Below are 9,408 nucleotides of genomic sequence, written 5' to 3'. Positions count from 1 at the left end.
TCCAAAACTGAAAGACAAGTTACATATTACTCACCTCAAGCAGTGTAGCAATGTTCTTTCATTTATTTACAAGGTACTCTGGAAGCACCTTTTCACTCTAGGAAAGATTCTGGCAATCAATGAAAAGAGGGGCAGGTTTACTGCTGCAACTTACAGAACTATTTACCAGTACAGACCAATGACTTTCTTTTTTCTCTTGTTCCCGGGATTTTCATTACCAGAGAATATTTGGAGCTGAACATTTGCAGAAAGAGAAAGGGTCTAGAACAAGTCTGTAAAATTGCTGGTTTAAGGTTATACCACAATCCACGCTGGAGATACAGAAAGGATATGTACAGAAGTACACACAGGAGTACAGGTGCTATTCTGGATGTTGTTGGCTTCCAAGGGGTACCCACCGGGAGGACATCTCTTTCTCTTTCCGTCTTGACAGATTCAAATACATTCCAGAACTTACAGAAACTGAATGCTGTCCAGATAGCAAATTCTGGCTGCTGTACCATAGAAAACCTATGGAGCTATTTAATGTATGCAGTATAAAATGTAAGACATAGTCTATACACAATGCTATATAGTAGGTTTTACAGTAAAGAGTAGAAAATCCATTATTTTCAGCAATGCTAGCACTTCTTAGATGCACTCTCAGATGCCATTTTTTGCAATGACAAAATTCTTTTACGTCAAGGCTGGTGAGAGCCAAAATTGTTCACATGAACCAGACTCAAATAACTGTGTTTAATTGTATGAGTCCCGTGGAATTAGGCAAGTAGCCTCTATAGCACACGTAAATAATATATTTCTTAACATGAGTCATGCATTATCTGTCTCAGAAGAGACCATTAGGTCTGCTGTTCAAAGCCGTTTTTCTGCTGGGAGTTCTTCATGCGTAATAAGGTGGTTTACAAATTCAATGTCATAAACTCGCAAAGCGCAGGAGCAGAACTTCCTGAACCCACTTCTCAAGATCTCTGAAATCTTGATGTTGGGTGCAGCATAAGAACCAGAGGAGCACACACAGTAGTCTCTTTACACCTCCATCACTTTTAGTAGTTTAGAGGGAGGAGCATGGGAATAAAACACCTTTTAGAGAGTAGTCGAGACAAAATCATACCACTTTGAGAAATTCACGGACAGAAAAATGAAAGGAAGAATCCTGGCTACTAACAAGCTCTCCCAGTTCCTCAGATGTACTAGGACATTAAAATCTGTAGAGGCTACTGGCAACAAGACTGCAAGCCTGCAGGGGCACGGACGTACGCGTGTTGTGCATCTTCAATCACCAAAGTATGAGATGAAATCCAAGGAATTTAAAGTATCCCTAAAACTGGTATTAAGTACAGCTTTTCTTAAGAACAGGGTCATTATTGTAATTATTTTCCATACCTATAAATCACTTACTGTAGTTAACTGTATACTGCGGGAAAGGGCAGAACCTCACCTATAAGTAGTTTAGAAAAGATGGACAGAGTGTTTCTGAATATGAGAATGTTTTCTCTTCCTGTGTTAGTTTAATGGGATAGGTGCCAGTGCTTTTATGAATTATGAATGCAGCAGTCTTCTTTCCAAATGAAGATGTTGGAAGTCTGCCACTGGAATGAGGCGCTCATATTACGTACTGCCAGCAAATTCCTGTTTCTTTAATGAAAGCTAGATTACCAGATCACTTTTCCTTTGAAAAACGTTACTCCTGCCTAAAGTGACGTTGCATAGCATATTCTCCTCAAAAGAGGAAAAATACTCAGGATAGAAAGCAATTTGAATCACAGTTCTGACAGGGAAATTCATACGCTCTGCCCCTGATGTAGACAGCTGTTTGTACACCACCCACCTCCCTACTTCAGTAAAACATAATCTGGGTTTACAACTGATCAGGCATTTGTTACTAGTCCTATGCATGTTTTTTTCTCCACAATGATTCTCTTTTTAGCTACCTGAAACAAAGTAATTATTTAAAATAATTTAATCACAAATTTTTTAATGGAAACCTTGAGGAAGCATTACTCCCTACTTAGGAGCAGAATTTTGCACTTAAAAATGGTTCCATTTCTGTTTCATAAAGAATGTAGTAGCACTACGTGTAAACGTTATGTAAACTTGGAGGAGTTTTTTTTGCCACTGAGTCACCCTAAGTCTCAAGAACACTTTTAGAAGAAGACAGAGTATTAGTCTGTGACCTTTGACGAACCTGGAGGATTGAAAAAGGTTCAAAGCAAGTCAGCGGGGGTTGCGCTGCTTCTGCTGCACGAGTTGCACAGCAGCCAACGGTGCCACAACTGCTCTTCGCCTGTGTATCAGTAAACTGCAATGTTACTAAAAAATCCCACTGGAAAAGTGTTTCGTTTAATCCTACGTACACATTGCAATATGCTATACATACATTCACGTGTTGTGTTCACAAGAAATTGTTACCTCCTTCTGCTAACACCTAGAAGGGATTTTACGTCCTGGAGGATGCAAAACGCTCTTTGTCTCAGGTCACTCTAATTTAATCAGCAATCCTTTCTATTATTTCCAAATCTGAACCACATCTCAGATCTCATGCGGTGGTGGCATGGACTTCACAGTAGCATCTCAGAGAAAGGTTTGGGATTTCTTGGAAAACAACTCTCTCTCCAATGCTTTTCTTTGCCATAACTCAGTATATAGCATGAAGATTGTTAGTTCACACCAAGGGCTCATTTATAAATTGCTCTACGTGCAATTCACATGCACATTTATTTTACATTACCTTGGAGTTAAAAAGCCCCAACAAGATAATAAAGGTAACCAGAAGGTAAGTGCACATAACAATAAATACTACCGAAAGCAGATTAACTCAGAAAATAAAAAAGGGAGAGGACAAAAACAGAAAAATAAAGCTGACATGATAACAAGAAGCGAAATCTGGTTTAAAAAAACTATGGCAGAAGCTCTATGGGATTGTTACGCACTGAAATGCACTTTTTAAAAAGAAGTCTCAAACACACAGTCACACTGTGTGACCCACCTGGTTATGTTTCACAAATGGGGTGCCAAATCCAGTCAACTTCAGTGTTAGGCAGGTTTTGCACCCATGAAAATTAACAGTAACACTCTCTATGACATTAATGAGGTCACAATCAGGCCACGTTAAATACCTTCTGATTTTTCTATATGACAAAATACAATTGCATTCCATTTTCTACTCTGCATTTCTGAGTTAATAGTATGCTTGCATGATTAAGATATAAAGCTAGTAAATGTTTTAATTCGAACATTATTACAAACTAGAGAGAAGTCAGATAAAACCAGAGATTTTTTTATTGCACAAAATAAATTATATAGAAACAATGCAACAAAACAACTCGTATTGTGGGCTGCACAACAGATGTTACAACATGAATATATTTATTGCTTTGAGAAAGGAGCAATTCAGTGCTAGTAAGCAGATTAGTTATACTTCTTGCTCATCTAGATTTTCATAAAATTAATCCAACTGGGCTAGAGGCATCTTGCAGCATACAGGTCAGACCAAATTGTCACTCGCTATCAAGTGTTACCTTTGTTACAAAGGTGCTGTGAACATTCTTGACATTAGCGTGAAGTGCTCGATCTAACGTCACCAGTACTGAGCCACACAGGTAGTTAGAGAATTAGAAATACCATTATGTATCACAATACATTTATGCAAGATTCTAAAAGGTCCATTTACACATGAGCTGTTGCTCTAAAATAAATTTTGCTTTCAAATGAAGATGCAGCTTTGAACAGGCACGTTTCACCAAGAGGCAGGACCATGGGGCTTTGCTCCTGGTACCACACTTCCCTTATCTAACAGCTCACTCGTGCTAATTCAGTTAAGGGTGTCTCATTTTCTCCAGGGCCACACTCGGCTTCTAAGGATTTTAGCACAGATTTAAAAAAACCTCAAACATCCCTTTGGTGGAATCAGGTAAAATTTACCGTGCTTTTAAACTTCAAAACTCAACATATTTGGTTCTTTACAAGACACAAGACTGCAATACTGGTATTGCACTCATAGCTCAAATGGATCTAAGGTTTTAAAATGCTGCTTTTTGGACCATGAGATGCTAAATCCCAATGAGTTCATACAGAAATCAGCTCTTAACAAAAATTTTAAAAATGCAAAATATTAAAATGATAAAACACATCAAAACCTGACCACTTGCAGATCTTTGTGAAGCATGTGTAGGAATGGGATAGTGCCATTATGAGTGCTCATAGTCTGAGTGAAATTCTCCCCCAATATGACAATTATGAGAGTATTTACTCAGCTGAGTTTGTTTCTGCTGCTAGCGTACACGCTCAGTGCTGCAAAACTTACTTACTTACGGGAAGGTTAATACAGTGAGATTAAACTTAAACAGTATTAGCCACTCGTGAAAGGAAATTCAGTGAGGAAGTGAGAACTCTGGGTCATTACAAGTTGTTGCTACAAGGATAATTATATAATTTAATAAAATTCTTTGCTTTATTGTTTGTTTTTTTCCCCCTGAACCTATGTTAATCCACTATGTTGAATCAAAATACAGTTAAGAGTGAGGTTTCAAGTAGCCACAAAACATTACAAGAAATGAGGTGTTCTGAATTTAAAAAATATGATTTGCACAAACGCTCAGAAACCTCAACGATCCAATCATATTCCATGCATGTACCCAGCAGCAGCTTCTTTTGAAGGAAAGTAACTATTAAACTTGGCTAATCTGGCGTACCTCTGCATCTGGGAAATTTTTTAAAATATGTAAATATAAAAAAATTTTGACACCATTTTGTGAAAATGTTTATAGGTATAGCAAGATAGAACTGAGTCACCAAATAGACCTAAAACATTCATTAAAATGCAAACATAACAAAAAATATTAGCGTTTTTTATAATTATTATGAAGTAGAAGTGTGACAAGGTAGGATGAAGCTAATATCAAAGATGAAAAACAGCACCACCAGCCTACGTTTGCAATCAGCTTTCTGATCAGACAGAAAATATATTATCAGTCAGATACAATTGATTAAGAAATGCATTTAGCCCAGCTGTAGTAACTATACAGCTTCACACAGAATAAACATTCCAAAAATCAACAGAAAATGCATCTGAGGAAAAAAAAAAAGTGATTCTCTAAGCAGCATTTTGTTTTCTTTATTTCCAAAACATTAACATAGATAGATATTGGACTGATTAAATATCTACAAGTGCTTTTTCTTTACAAAAATACATATATTCTTAATAGTAGGATAGACTGTCATTAACAATGACCTGTGTTTTTTCACTTCAATTTGAATGATTCATAAGCTAAATTTTACAACCACAAAAAGGTTTATTTGTAATATGATGTTATCACTTTTGACAAAAAGCTTAAAACATTTTATATTTTAAAACAAATTAGCAACATAACGTCACAATATGTTCTATGAGCTCCTAAGTACTGTGAGGGCTGTTATATTAAAAACTGGTAACTACTGATCAAATGCAAGGAAGCATTAGAACATTATTACTGCTCACCATAGGCTCCTTTCTTATCATAACTTGGATCACAGCTTATATAAGGACACTTAGGCCCCCATCCCAAAAAAATCCATTGAGAGTAACTGTATATCATCTGTTCAGTAGCCTGGAACATTTAACAATTCAGGCTTTGCATTAATTTTAAAAAACACAAAATATTTTCCTTTCAATAGTTAAGTCTGCAATAAGGGGAAAAAAAAAGATGCATTGCTTCATGTTTATTCTAAGAGGCTTCTATTTGAGAAAAAAAAATATGACCAGTAAGTTTTTAGAATGAAATATTTCAGTCAGCTAAACAATTAAATTGTCCTACTACTTGCCAGTTTAGATAATCTCTATCCTGGAAAAGGTAATCAAGATATTGGATTTCATTATTCTTTCTATTTTATACTGCACAAGTAAAATAATCGACTTTTTGCTAATCAATGGTCTCATGTCAAGGACAGCAATGCCATTTCCTAAAAAAATATCTATAAAAATCTGTAAAACCTATTTAGTATCTTCTCACTATCTTCCAAGTCCATCCTTTCCACCTTCCAAAGTACCACTGAACTACGACTAGAAAACCCAAAAGTAGCTTGGTGAATATTTTGTGCTTTGGGAGGTTTACAGGATTGACAGCACACTGAAGTTTTTTATTAGTTCACAGGTCAGGTATAGCAGACACATCAGTAATGCAAGCCTTTGTGCTTTTCTTCAGGAGCATCAGCTACGACTCAAAGAGCTGCTCTAGGTCTGTTAACTCTACCTTTATGCTACTCCTATTGTTCTTTTCCTTTTCTGTTTTGTTCTGGAAACTGCTAGGTGCGCCTAACCCTTTAGCTTGGTGACACCAGTTAAGTTTTGCTTGACTGACTTCAGGTGTAACTCTTGACCACTACACTCCAGAGAAGTGTCAATGCCTTATTTCAAGTCAGTTTCTGGGTGGCTTTACCTTTGGTATTAAATAGGCCCCTTAAAACTATTAGGCAATCAGATTATCCATAAAAATAATTAATTTAAAAAAAAAAATCTTTTTTTAATGAACAAACTAAATATCTGACAACAATGAGTAATTTTAAGTCAACTAGTATGAGATATTTTTCAGTAAAAAGGGAGCATGTTTCATTTTACTGCATCAAAATTCATGAGGCAAGAGCAACAATGTCTACTATTCTCAATATAATACAAAACAGAATTTTAGGAGTAGAATAGCATCATAAAATGTGTCTTGTGACAAGAAATATCTTTATTACAACTTCATTTGTCATATAAACCTCAGTATGATAACTAGCAGCACAAACATTTTACCCTTACAGCAATTTTGTATGTTGTATAGCAATCTACTCTCAACTCATACTTTGCTTTCCACTCACTATCGTGCAGAGAAAGGAAAATGCACAGTAATTACTTCTGTTCACCTCATCCTGTCAACTGTCACATTATTAACCTTGTTAGAAGCAATTGCTAAAAATACACCTAGAAGTTACTTAAAAGAAAAGTACACCTAATGGTTCAGATAAACATGCAAAGTCAAGCGAATGCCTCTCTTTGGTTAAAATGAATGTAATGACCAATCTTCCACGTGTAGACGTGTTTCATTCCAGAATGTCTCCTCCTCTGAGCCTACAGAACTGTGTCTCTTTCTGCAAGGCCAAAAAGTAGCCTGGACATTTCCGCCCGTCTATAGAGCTCCTCCGTTTTACTGCCACACTCCTGAACTGTACAGATCTAAATTGCTCACCAGAGAATAACACAGCATGCTTATTCAACTGCAGCAGTCGCAAGCTACCTCAATGCAGAAGATGTATGGCACATACCTTGGATGGAAGAATCTGTCAGGAATTCATTAATTAATCAATTTCCTATTCTGGAATCTGATGTTTTAATCTCATCTACAAACAGTGTAGACAGTAGTTTAAAAAAAAAAATCAACAGGTAGATCTGCTTATGAAGAGAAATATTCTACCATTCTAAGAATGTCTTTTGAAGGACATTCCTACAGAAGGATGCTTCAGCTGAGGTCTGAAGGCCAGACTACCCATATGCGATAAAACTAGCGGTAAACAAGCAGTTGGAAGCATTTCACATTTCATTTAGAGTGAATCATCCCATTGTGTCTTGAAATTAATCCTGAAACATGCTCCAGGAGAGTGCAATCCTTCCTCCAAAAAGTGTCTTTAGCTGAACAGCTTGTAGAAGCATTACCTTGTTCAAACTCGTTGTAAAGGACAAAAAAGGCAGAACTATGAAAACTTTGCTGAAATCCATGAGAGCTGCCTAACGAACAAAACCTGTGAGCTGATTCCTCAAGTGCAGTTTTTCCTTTACACCTCCTCAATGTTTCCACTTGTTGGGCATGAAATGGGGTGGGGTATGGGAACGGGTAAGAACCTACAATTATCCACAGGACAGAGGATGCCTGAATAGGCATGTTAACTGAGATAAATAATAAAGTTACATAGCATGAAGTAAAACGAGGAAAATATCCTGCATGACACATGCATTTTTGATGGAACCAGATACCTTCAACCTGTCTCAGATAAGTGAAGAAACTCGATTTAAGCATCTCTGTTTATACATTTGCTGGGGATAGGCATGTAAACCTTAACTGCCTTTGGTCTTTTCCAGGATAAAACGTGTTTGATCAGTTCATGTAATTGACTAGTATTTTATGTAGCCTCTCTACAGACAGGGCTCAATCTGTTTATTTTGACTTTCAAGACTGGCTTTGAACAACTACCTATTCTCTAATATTTCTACCAGATGTAGTATCAGGTGGAGCTAGATGCTATTCCTCTTGTTGCAAGTCCTCCCAAGAATACTTCTTCTGGGGCATGAAAGCCTCTTGGTGTCTTCAGTGATATGAAAATGTAAAAAACCCATAAATGGAACAATACAGCTCAGTGATTTGTTCAATTAAAGGACTAAACCCTGGCCTATATTGTTATTTTAGAAAACAGCAGAGAAGGAAAAGTTGTGTACTTCTCTCACACAGCCACGTCTACAGTTACACATGGGAGAGATGAGATGGAACTCTGGACCATTACTTTGCCTGCAGTGGAGAACAAAAGCCTAGCTTATATCTAAAGGGAATGTGATCAATCTCGTTTCTTCTGCAGATACACTAGAACTGGTTTTGATAACTGCAGAAGAGAAAAGCCAAGCCAAATTTTTGGAACCTATGGAGAAAAAAAAGACCAAGATCCAGAATTCAAGGGTTCCTCATGCAGAAAATTAAATAATTGCAGTATAAAAGTAATTCCTTTCATATAGTTTCTACTGAGATAGGTCTTTTCAATTTTAAATTATCTAACAGAATACATTTCTTCTTCTGCTTGTTTCCCATGAAACAAAGTGTCTCAATACAGCACATTTATGAAATATTCTTCCTGAAAATATTAAGACCATAGATAAAATAGAGAAGCAAATACTACCCTGTCAAATAACGGGCTTAAAAGTTGTTCCATATTAATAATTAGGCACTTTGCTTTGTATAACATTTTCAGTAAAGTTAAAATAATACTTTCTAGAAGGTTTTTTTGCATAATGACTGCAGGCTAGCTGTGTGCACAATGTATGTATAGCATTGCATACTCCTAGGACCCAAATCCAAAAAGATTTCATGTGAACAGTACCTACTGTAGCGATGAGTCACTTTGATAACTGTAGTAATCTTATTTGGCATTTCATCCAAATAAAAATGTTTATAGGACTAGGCCCTCAGCTACGAGCAGTGTGGTAATGCATGATGAAAGATACATTTCTTGATTAATCATCTAATTCCATGTTGTTTGAGATATTATAGGATCTTGTTTCTAAATTCTAGCATGGATTTTGTTACTAGACAAATGCAGCATACAGCTATACTCAACAAAAAGTTGCTTATGACTTTCATTAATGAGTCACCCCAGAGTTAAAAGCAGATAGAAGTTTTTCACTTTTAGGGA

This window comes from Buceros rhinoceros, unplaced genomic scaffold (genome assembly GCF_000710305.1).
Source record: "Buceros rhinoceros silvestris isolate BGI_N320 unplaced genomic scaffold, ASM71030v1 scaffold10231, whole genome shotgun sequence".
NCBI classification, from domain to species: domain Eukaryota; kingdom Metazoa; phylum Chordata; class Aves; order Bucerotiformes; family Bucerotidae; genus Buceros; species Buceros rhinoceros.
Note: the sequence above shows the minus strand (reverse complement) of the source record.